The sequence below is a fragment of the Danaus plexippus genome, chromosome 20, assembly GCF_018135715.1.
Source record: "Danaus plexippus chromosome 20, MEX_DaPlex, whole genome shotgun sequence".
NCBI lineage: Eukaryota > Metazoa > Arthropoda > Insecta > Lepidoptera > Nymphalidae > Danaus > Danaus plexippus.
In genome coordinates this window covers 886658-896210 of record NC_083550.1, presented here as the reverse complement: position 1 = coordinate 896210, position 9553 = coordinate 886658, and positions in this window count along the sequence as shown.

Genomic DNA, 9553 nt, shown 5'->3' with positions numbered 1-9553 from the left:
TATAAAGTATACATAAAGAGAGGAAACGGCTCATTCCCTGTATTCACCGTGCGGGTGAAGCGTCCATCGCGAGTTAATTCTTCTATTCTCCCATACTCCCATATACATTTTTAATTTCTTGTTTAGAGCAATTTATGAATGAAAAACTCACTTTAGATGTCTAAATTCTGCTTATATAGGCCATATTAGTGGGCTCATAGAACTTCTATCAGACATCATATCTGAGAATAATTCCATTAAAGCAGTCCATTTAATCAAAAGCTCATCTTTCCAAGTATTATCATAGGACGCTTGACTTTAGTACAAATAATGAGACGGGCACAGCAGCAATTGTAAAAGATATAATAAACATCGCCAGGGCAATGCTGTTTTATGAATAAAATATCTATCACCTGTCACGCCTCTGAATCCTGGACGTATGAACCAGAAAATAAGTCATCAATACAAGAAATACGAATATATTGTTTTTGTAAGTGTTGAAATTTATGCGTTACATGTAGGGTTAAGTAATTTCTTGTTATTCTGGAGTCCCGGTAGGAGCTGGCCCGCACGGAGGTAAATAATGCATCGGTTGTATCACCATAAATAGATCGACAAATTAAAATCAATAAGAATAACTTAACAAACGATAGCAACATTGTTGTTATAAAGAAAATATGATTTATAAAAATTTTTGTAGACATATGAGACAAAATATACATGATTATTTTTATAAGACAATAGCTAGATACATTCACTATCTAATATAAACGGTTAGCGAAGGATGTCAATATATATTATTTCCGTCGCAATTAAAAAAAAATACCTTCAAAACTTATAAATATTATGTTAAGAAAGCAACTAAAACGAGATACTTCTAATCCTGCTCGTATTAATGATTTTCCGATCTGTATTTTCAAATTAAAAATTTAATTTAAACACAATAACATCTCCAATAACCTATACACATAACTAAACCCAAATATACTTATATGAGGAATAAGTAATATATATGTCATAAACAAAATGGCGTCGTCATATATCGTCTGCGTGTATGTCTTCTAGACAAAATCTATTGTAACATGTAAGGTGCTCGGCTTAATTAGTATATTGTTTACGAGATATAGTAACAGAAAATTAACAAAGGTTAATTGAATTCTACATGTCGTTTGTTAAGATAATCATTTTAATTTCATAGCCGTATAACTTACAAAACTACGCATGAATCGAATAAACAAAGACAATGTACGAGTTATTCATATTTATAATCCGATAAATACTAACAATAAAACGGGTGAGGCTGATTTGAAAGTTAATAATTTTATAATGCGGTTAACGTTAATTGAATTCATGTTAATTTATGTTAAACTGCGAGGGAAATTTAGAAAAAAAAAGTCAGAAAATCGGTTTCGATTAATTCATTAGCTAAGTAACGAAAGTCGTCATGAAATCTGATCACATTAAATCTGATAAAAAACAAAAATCATTGAACGTAATATTATAGCGTTTATCAAAATATTTTATTACGAAAATTATAAATTATCGTCCGGCCGAAAAGTTTCTTCCGCAAATAATATCCGAATAAATATTAAGAAGCACATTTTTTCCAACGAAAGGTGCAAAACGTTCATTACACGTCGTGTCCATACGAGTAGGTTTCGCGGAATCATCCAGAGATCCATATCAGAACAGGCTCATTAAATTTATTAATGTTTCCCGATCGTTCTTTAATTCGGTTTAATGATTCGACAGACCAAATATTAATATCATTTCGGATTCGTTCGAAAACACAGCGAATAGAAGAGATTGTATTCGCAAAAACTGTAGACATTTAAATAGACGGAATAGTTAGTATTTCTTACGACATCGTCACACTTCATTACTATTCATTGGCGTGTTATAAAATACATACAATTAACATTCATCACTGTTAATACATTAAATGTTATTAACATTGCTAAAATATAACACTCAGATGCTACCTTCGACGCGCCTAAGCAATTTATCTGCTAATTTCCTGTCAAAAACAATTTTTAATTAAGTATCCTTTGATATTTTTTTGAAAACGAATACTTTAACGAGTTATTTATAATCGATAGTAATATTACTCTTCGTGAAATGTAACACCAGTTTAAAATATTGCTTAAATATTTTTAATAAAATTATGCCTCACGTAAATAATATCTTTTGAATACCAGTTTGCTTACGCTAAGTTCGCATCGTGACTGCATACGGAGCGTTAAAAGTGTTTCATTCATAAATCTTGTCACATTATATATAAGTATTAGCGTACGTTATCGAATAACAAACGAGAAACGTTTCGTATGGCGTGTGACGACGTGACATGTGGTATGTATACAGAACATTTGTTGAACGATAGAAAAGTAGGTAGTCTCCTCAATTCTACACGACATTGGCAGAATATACTGTGCACGTCTTTGCACGGGTGAATGCCATATAATAAAAAAGTAGGTATCTTACCGTCGATAAATATGTAAGTTATGAGAGAATAGTTATTAAATTATTTTATCTTATATCTTCCATAACAACCAAACAAAAATAAAATGTTACGAAATCTATTATAATGAAAAAGTCACAGTCGAAGTCAGTTGAACATCACGTTTGTTATAGTGACTTAAAAATAGCAAAGCGATAATATTATTAATAAAAAAAAGATTTTTTTTAATATGAAATAAACATTACAGTATAATATAATAATATTTCCAATATTATTAAGTAAGGTATGCGACTGCCACGGGATACGTACCATTCACGAATCTCCTTCCCACCAGCAAAAACATTCGTTTTCATCACTCAGCTGTCAATCAGCTGTTCTGAATTGTTGGTACCGTTTAAATAATAACTCAATAAATGTGACTCCGACAATTCATCGACTTTGACACAGAGCACCTCCCGCGAAATAAAACAGCTAAATAAATTTTTACATTATTTATAACGAAAATAATCCCTAAGAAACACATACATATATTTATTTTATAATTTTTTTTACATATGAACTTTATGAATACATTACTTAAAAATATATATTAAACACAATAATCTTCGATACTATCATAAATATAAAAAACATTCCAACAATTATTGCACATTGCATTTTTTTTCCTACATTCAAACTGCCTGAAAGCTGTCATTAGTATCATTTGGCGAGTTCGCAGTGTTTCGGCACTAATTCAACGATAAGACGCACAAAAACGGGCACCGGCTCACCTTGCACCCACACAACAACCGTTTAAGTTATTAAGTATTAATTATGACTTATTACGAACGGAGTATAATACGCTTTCATGTTATCAACGATATATAAACATGCATTTTTTTTTGTTTCTTATGTATTTTTCATTATGAATACGTCTTTTTAAAATGTCTCGTTTTGACTGTTGTATACAAAACATTTTAACATTTATAATCAGTCATTATCATCATATGATAGGACTTTAATGTATTTAATAAAAAATAAATTATTTATTAAATTTTATCTATGGTTTTGAACCCCAAGGCTTTCTTATCCTCGACTCCAGGCATTTTGAATCTGTGTTGATTTTTAAAGTATGTTCTTCCAATAATTTAAATTAATTTTAAGTATTATTTTTTGAACACAATATTCTTTTGAAATGTTAAAAATGGTTTGAAAGTGATGTGAGAATATTTGCGGTAGAAAAAAAATTCTTGATTATCCATTTTATTTAACGCGTACTCAAAATCGGTAAATTATTTCTAGATAAAATTATATAATATTAAACGTACCTATCTTTTAATTTCGATGTAGAACATTCCTCATGCATTCCTCTGCGTCCCTTATTTACTGACTGCAAACAAATCGGTCAAAAGCAGTCAGACTGGCTGAAACTATTAGCGCCTTCATGGATGTTATACTCAATACATCAGAATTATAATTAAAACTTTATGTAGCAGTGCGGACTTTAAAACGGGTTTATTTTGTTTGTACTATAAAAGTATAAATATACATGAAACACATTAAGTACATTAAAAGACTAAAATAATTTTATCAAAATGTCGCTTCAAATTTACGAGACTGGTTATGAAATATATATATTTAATTCATTTATTTATTTAATAGGTTTAAGAAGTATTAGTTATTCTATATAAGTGACTATTAGAAGTACAATTATACATACACTGTTACTGTACTACGGCTATAACACGAATTTAAAGCCTCGCCGAATCGGTCACAGCGGACCCATCTGCGTCATTTTGACACTTTAATACATGTCTTCTACACCTGGCGATGTTCTAATAAATATTTATATGTGAAATAATAAGCGGGCGAACATTAAATTTAGAAATTACACGACGATTTGTCAATGTGATGGATTTTCATGTATGTTATGCGGCCTTAAAAAAAGAAAAAAAAAGAAAAGAAAACAAGAAAAGAGTTTTATTATGTATCTTAATTTTTTTTGTGGTGTGAATATTTAGATGGTTTTATTTTTTGTGCCAATATTATAGTATTATTTATTTTCATATTTTTTTTTTGAAACTTGAAAAAGATGGATATATGGTTGACATATTGCTATTAACGGTCTTACGTTCTTATACTATATATCTTCAAAGCCTTCAGAATTTTCAACAAGAAAACAATTAAAAAAAAACCTTTTCTTAATTCACAAATAAAAAATATATCGTAAGCCATACCTATCACTATATTACCATCGAATCATTGGTTACTTACGCTATTTCGTAAAATAACCAAACTTATTTTTGCCGTTGTATTATTTAAGGCAAAAAAATTCAAACTACTGGATTCAGGATAAAGAACAGTTGTTCTACTTAGTCTGCCCTAAAGACGTCGATAATAATTGACTTTATTTTAAAAATAGAAAATGAACGTACTAATAAAATATGTACTGAAGCGCATTCTGCGTGCATTCAGAGCAGTACGCATGAAAATAAAGAAATCGTCGGCGGTAGATAACAAATAACAAGATCGACTGACAGACACTTTCATCTCATCTGCTTGATCACGGTTTCTGTAATGTAATCGAAACTTCGGAAAAATCTTCAATATACCTATTAATGTTGTACGCAACAATCTCAATAACTTCTATACGAGTTGAAAAATTATTTAGGGTAAGATATATTAGTGTGTCCGAGGGCGAGATGAATACGCTATTAAAGAGGTAATGTTTTTCTATCTACCGTTTATTTCCATTGCCACCTTTCCTTCTCCCTCATCCACAATCAAGGATGACAACGCATCCGCATCCTTATGATGCAGATGTTCATGGACTACTGACTACCTCCCATCAAGTAGACCGTCAGCTCGTTTGAACCCTGCTATTAAAAAAAATCTATCATTTTTTCTTTCCCCGTCGCTTAAAAAACTTCTTTTCGAAGAAGGAAATATAACACATTACAAATAGGAAGGAAATATCAAAGAAATATTTATATAGTTACAAAATCTACTAATAAAATGAGAGACACCAACTATATCAAATACAAAAAAATACATATATATGAATCTTATTAATAATTATAATTGTACACATTTATTTTAATGTAGCACTTAATTAGTTTTCTATATGTCACGCCATTAATCCATCTCTGCGTATAATCGGCTGCCATTTTTTTTCACATTAAAATGTTTTTATGACGTATTTAAATGTCGCGTAAACTCTAAGGATTATGATTATTTTAAAAGGTTGTGTGTTTTGTTGTTCTTGTCGAAGCCTTTATATGTTCAACATTTATAAACATAAACCGTTTTATTAATATTTTAATGGTTTCCATTTGATTGAGATACATTATTCATTTACATATATTTGCTTACACTTATACTTGTCATAGGGAAACATCTTATAGCCACAATGTGCTCTAGATTTTTTTTAAGTCTTTTAAATATGAATATTTTTATAGCAACTTTTTATTATTTGGTTAAAATATGCATAAACAGATGTAGTTACGTATTCCTTTGCGAATAACGGTTTTGTTGAACCTATTAGGTATCATTCAGATTTTCATCGCGATAAGAAAGAATATAATTTTAAATTTCGAACAATTCCGGTTTTCAAAATATAATTAAAACAGTTAAACATCATCAAAAATGTCGAATCATATGAGATATAAAAAAACAACAACATGTACTTATGTATGTATGTTTGCGTTCTTGCCATCTCGCGTGTAACATTGTTTTCAAACGATTTACAATAAAAACTTCAGTAACTTAATAACCTTTGTTATTAACGATCGATGAACAAATGTTAAACGATTTGAATAAATGTCCGCCATAAACAGCAACACAAACACACATACAAATTGGATGGGGGAATAAAAACTGTAATAATTGCAGCTGTAAAAACTGTCAAAGCTACAGTTTTTACGCGCATGTTATGGTTTCAAAACAGCCTCCTGATTGACAGAATGATAAATTTATAATATTTATGTTTAACACAAGTTTGTACCTACTACATACGAAGCGTTTCACGTTTGTCTTTCAAGCTACCAAAACACTATACAGTGTTGAGATTTATAATTGATAAACTGTTAATTCTATGCATGTATGGTGAGGATTTGGACATGGGCTAAGGATATTTTTGTATTTGAATAGATAAATTGTCGTAGTTACTTTGACACAATAAGTAGGCCGTATATTGTCTAAATATGTATAAATGATAAAATATATAAACCAGTTCGTGTTAAAGACAAAATATTTATAGTTGTATTTTTTTTTTCATATATAATTATCAAAATCATATATAATTATGTTACGTCCATGTTAATATGAAAACGGCGTGAAACATAGAAATGCATTTAGTCATTAAGGCTCGCGTGAGGGAGGTCTAGATTTTTATAGGTTTTAATATGATTAAAATTTATACATAATTTTATACAATCATGAATGCGAACATAAAAATTTACCAGCTGTGTGCAGGAAGTGTGTGTTCATGAAATAATAACACCGTGTCTGCTGCACCACGAGATTATATCGTTATACTACACACGAAGCGTTTGCCGTTTCGTGTAAAACCCGCGTTATTACTATAACGAGAATTTCACTTCATGGTTCCACCCGTGCAGTTTTGGTAGCGGGATAAAAGGTTGCCTATGTTTTTGTTCCATGTTTCTATCTATTTCTATACAAAAATTCATCGAATTCGGTTCAGCGCTTTAGTCGTGAAAACGATGCAGACAGACCGAGAGAGAGAGAGAGTTGCGAATATGTATGAATTGATATGTTAACGTTCCGTATTTAGTGTGACAATACAGACTTGTGGTAAGGATAAATTTGACGAGATGACGATCAACAACACGTAACAATTATATTAACAAACAAACGATGGAGTTCATGGTAATGTTTTTTTGTTATAATGAATATATTACTATGTGAAGTTTTTGAAATATGTTTTCTTGAAATATGTTAATCTTAAAGAAGACATCTGATATATACTCATCATTGTCTATTAAAATGTCAAAGTATTTACCTCCACTTTTGTATGTACAAATATTATTCTTGTATATAAGAACTCAATAAAACGCAGAATCGTAAACTATTTCGTCATTTTCCATCTCTATTACACTTTCAAATATCTTAAAGCATTTATATAAATGTCAATGTTTCTACAAATTATTATACGTATTATACACTAAAAGCTGCGTTTTTTAAATTAACTGTCTCATCACCTGTTTCAACATACAGCACATTAAATTTTATGGACAAATAAAGAAACAACATATAAAGGTAATATGTTGAAACGTTAGAAATTAATCAGAAATATAAAAGAATTCCGAACTAAATAATTTTAAGGACATTGGATGTGAACTAATGTTGTTTTTAATAACTGACATCAATACTAAATAATGCAAATATATTAATAAAACGCTAAGGTCAAAGTTGAACGTTCGTCTGAAGGGAGGCCATTATTAACATTGCGATTAGCGTTTTGTATTAAATGGATATATTTACAATAATTGAACCGAGTTTTAGTAAGCACAGAATTTTATATTGTAATTGAAGTGAAAGTTTCTCAAGATGTATGAAGGTTTGATTAATCTTCACACAAAAGCCAATGAACGGATATGTAGAGAGCTTAGCAGCTATAAAGAGGTTTAAGACTTTGGCTAGTATTCATTTAAATGAAACTAATATTTTTAGGATTATATACATACTCCCGAAGCTTCGGTTACTTTGCAGCAACCGTGATTATTAAATCCGAATAATATTTATTACTTTTATTTAACAGTTGTAAAATTTACATGATATGGAATTAACATATTGTTGATGTTAACGAAAAAAATATATTATTTCCTTTATCACTTACATTCGTAAGAGACGATGAAAGAAGATGATAATGATTTAAAAAGTAACGAATCATTAGGATTTAAATTAACGCCATCTTTATTAGAATATATTAAAAAAAAAATACGATGTAATTAACAAAAATATTTAAGCAATAACAGTTTTTATAAACACTAATAATAAATACGAAATACTTCCGCATTATTATACTAACTCAGTGTTCATATATTTCTAACAATGAATTGCCAAAATCATTTAACTTTCCCATAAATAGAAGACATAATATTAAATTTTGTAATATCTATATATGTCTATATATATATATATATATATATTATAATCTCTTATAAGAAAAGGCTTAACTTTCTAAATATTCTTTGAAAAATATATAAATGTCAAACGTAATCAATTATCGGACTTAATGGTTCTATGGTTAAGGCTGTGGATGGTAAGTGGTTGTTTATTTTCAATAGAGCTATAACTCCGATGAGTACAACCACACAAGTAGATGGCGAACGTTTAACGACCATAAAGATAATGTAAACACAGATAATAATAAGTTTTACTTTAAACATATAAATTATTACACTATGCAAAAGTTATTTAAATAACTCATTAACTTCGCTGAATATAAAACTTTAATTGTATGAATATTAATATAATAGATAAGTATAAAAAAAAATAACGTTAGATATGAAAATAGCAATTTATTGTGCACAATAGTAATTATAATTAAGATATAGGCTGTGCGCGTGCGCAGGTGTTGTGGACGCGAAGCGAATTTTAAATTGCAAAAAACAAAAACATATTGCTATTAATCGCATATAACTTGTGATATTTTAATGATATGTACAATTACAGTATATACTGACTGTGAATTGTTTAATGGACAATTTTTGGTTAATTTTTTCAAGGTCCATTCGTTTTTTTATTGATAAATGTTTATCGTTAAGATTTCGTAATACGTCTTCGTAAGTGAATTTCTTTTTGACTTTATGTATTTAAAATCAAAAAATGTAAAAAAAGAATTAACAACAACATAAAACTATGTCTGTTGCTACTTTCTAGTATCGAAGCTTTACAACCGTAACATGTGTGTCGTTTTGCGTTTTTGGAAAAAAAAAAATACTTTTTTCCCGATTTACTTTATCCCAATCAGTTAATTATATTTTTCTGTATCCCAATATATACATGTGTATAAGCAGAAGTAGTAATATTATATTCCAAGATTCAAGTAGGCACAATGAACAAAGAATTAGTGAAGATTAATTTTTTTTACATCATTTAAAAATAAATGGC